Genomic DNA, 3,603 nt, shown 5'->3' on the forward strand with positions numbered 1-3,603 from the left:
CATTAAACTACAACCCAATAAAATTCATTAAAAAAAAACTGTTACATAAAATACAAAAGTTAAAAGCTGCTCAGTTTTAAATAAATGCTTAATCTATATTTGAATTTCTTTTTATCTATTTGAAATAAACGCTTAATCTATATTTGAATTTCTTTTTATTTTAAATAAATGCTTAATCTATATTTGAATTTCTTTTTATCTATTTGAAATAAACGCTTAATCTATATTTGAATTTCTTTTTATTTATTTGTTTTGGAATTTATGTCTTTTTAATGTATCTAAATAAAGTTTTGTATAGCAAAAACTATAGCTTTTCGAAAAGATTTTAATTAGGTAAATCACAAAGTCACATTTAATAGGTATTTATTCATCTTATAATTTTAATAGATCTTATTATTAATAATCTCATGAAACCTTTTGAATATTTCGCCAATGTAATTTTCATGCCAAGTATGTGTAATATTTTTTTATAGAATATGTGTTGTTTTTATGAAAGGTGTTCGTGAAGGTTTATGTAACAAATGCATGAAGGTTGGACAAGTGTTTGTTGAAATTCTTGAATCAAGGTATCGTAGTTTTTATGTAAAGTGTGTAAAAAATTATTTATAAATGTATGGATTTGTAATTTTATTTGAATTTCAATTTGTTACTTAACATATGTTAATTATTTATCGAAGTATGTTGGTTTATTAAAATTAAATAATAATTTAATCTAATATTTTGGAAGTAAGTAAATGAGTAAGGTAAATATATCCCGTAAACATTTTTTTTAATATTAATTTATTTGTATTATGTTTATGGTAATTATATTTGTTATCGTTTAAATCTCTAGTTTTTTTTTGGAGTCTTGACTTTCATGTATGAATTTTATTGTAGATATATGATAAATTGTTGGGAAGCTTTAAGTGACATCTTTATAGTAATACTAAAATATTAAAAATGAAATATCAAATATTAATGTCCTTAATGTTAAAATTGTGATGTTAGAAGATTTTATTTTTTATATAATTTCTTTTTTGCAATCTCTAATAAAACATTGATATATCAAGTTTAATGATGTCAACATACTAAAATGAATATTGTGGAAATATCAATGTTTGTATCATATGACATTAACTTTAAAAATCAAGATTCTAAAAAGAAGTTGTTTTCAACATTTCCTATGTTGGTTGATAGTGGTAATTTGACCCCAAATGTAGTGATGTAAGGAACAAACTAATGCATATTTGGTAAAATATTGCATTTATAAGGTGACACCATGTAAATATTGTGTACCCCTAAAGTTATGATGCATAACTATCGTAACACACCTTTTTAATTTCCAAATTTTGCAAAATGTGATTAAGGCTGATAATGTAACACATCTAATGTCATAATGCCATATTAAGGCTATGGGGCATAATTAGATCTGACCTTAAAGTTACAGTTACATTATGAAGATGGCGTTACCCAAAAATCCTATTTATTTCATCACCTCAAATCACAATGCATGTCTAGAGCTTTCCAATGATATGCATTTCAACTCAATCTGAGTTATGGGAACAAAGTTATGCCCATTTGAAGTTTTACCCCTTAAGGGCCACGTCATCGTTCATACAATCCATGTTATTGTCACATGTCAACCCTTTTGCCACATGACACTCCCGCACTTGTCCATGTCTACTACCTAGCTGTCATTATGGTCTCCATTTATATCAGGAATTTTATCCTTATGCACTTTCAAAATATCCCAGTGCTCTAGTGCATCAATATACTAGAGGTTCGGGGTTCTGATATGGTGATAAGTTTCAGGATTGATATGGAAGTATGTCTATGTCACCAATACTCTCATATGGCCTAAGGTTTTGATATCTCGAGGTTTTGATATGATGATATCATTGATATCATTGATATGTTGATAAGCTTGATATGCCAACACTAGGATATCAGTAAAACTCTATAACTGAAATACCCTACAATTCAATGATAAATTCATAGGCGAGTACCATCTCAACATTCCACCTCACATCTTTGACACCCAATCATTGTCTGACATGTGCCCACTACTAGCGTGTTGAAGCATCCAAACTGATAGCTTGTAGGCTTGAATGTAAAAATACACGAGAGGTATTTGTAATAATAATTTATTATATATAAAAATGTACAAGTGACCAATGTTACAATGAAGACCAACATATATATACCTAAGAAGGTGTCCTTTCATGACTAGGGCATGTCTTTTAGACATGCCTTTTCACTTAACTTAATTACTATTTAACATAATCAATATTTGATTATTTAATATTTACATTTATTTTATCTATTTACTTGTTATGAATTATATTCATAACATAACCCTTTCCTTCAAAAGCTTTGTCCTCAAAGCTTATTATCGGCATGTTTCCTTTAGTTTGCATTTGTCATCTCAGCATATGTAACTCAACACCATTGACACCTCTGCTTGTATAATTCACTTGGTAACATTGTCTTGAATCCAGGACTATCGATTTGTTTTTTTAAATAACTCTAATTATTATTATTTGTTTTAATATAATTTGTTTTAATAAATTATATATATATATAGTATAACTATAAGTTATATATATTATATAAAAAAAATTATACATTCTAACGCTAATCACTAAGCACTGTTTCTGAATCGATGACCACATCTCTTGACAACCCAAGAGTCACCTCCGTTGACAACCCATGACTCTGAATGATAGCCGACCACGTTGTTGACGGCTTGCTTGTTTGATGGACGGCGAATTGGCGCGTTGTAGCACACACACGAGTCACTACAGACCGTCACGGAGTATACGCTGACACCTGCAACAGTCACAACCTTGGAATATCAGAAAATATTTGGTCTGTTCTTCCCAATAATCACCGTGCCTCCAACCACACGATATGCATTCCCTTGAAGATCCCAGTTCAGAATTTGAGACATGAGGCGCAAATCTGCAGAACAAACCTTTACTTCCATTCCTGTGCCTTGGAATGTTCTTTGAGCTACACTGAAAGTGGCTTCTTGAGCCCAGCTATAAAATCGTTGCAAATAACCCAATTCAAAGGAAGCCCGACAGTCTTCATGGAACTCTACAGGAAGCCCCATTGCACTAGCAGTTGAAGGTGAAAATTCATAAACCAATGACTCTAGAAAAGTAATCGTTGTGCTCCGGGCAACTAGAGGGTGAGCGCCTAAAATAGCTTGTTTAACCTCATTGAAAGAAAATTCTCTTTCCACTTCAACAAATTCAAGCCAACTTCTCTTCATTAATATAGTTGCAACAGTAGCAACCTTGATTTGAACATAGCCTTCCAGAGCATTAGCATTAGCCACTGCATACTGCAGACAATACATCCACAAACCATTCTTCTCATTGACTAAAGAAACCCCCACTTTCGTAATGCCGCTTCTTGAAATGATGTTGTAGCTTGAAACCGTGCATTAGTCATATGTGATTGTTCAAGAATAAATTGGCATGCTTGGTATGGATGAGGAGATCGCCGGAAATCTAGAAGGGTGGCCTCTGCTACTACTGGATTGATATGCATCTGTATTGCACTGCTAGCCTGCTCCACTGCCTACATGGTGGCATGTAGTCTGTATCTGGTAGCATA

The sequence above is a fragment of the Pinus tabuliformis genome, chromosome 4_2 (genome assembly GCF_031772625.1).
Source record: "Pinus tabuliformis cultivar Carrire ecotype Pingquan chromosome 4_2, CPIR1, whole genome shotgun sequence".
Classification (NCBI taxonomy): Eukaryota; Viridiplantae; Streptophyta; class Pinopsida; order Pinales; family Pinaceae; genus Pinus; species Pinus tabuliformis.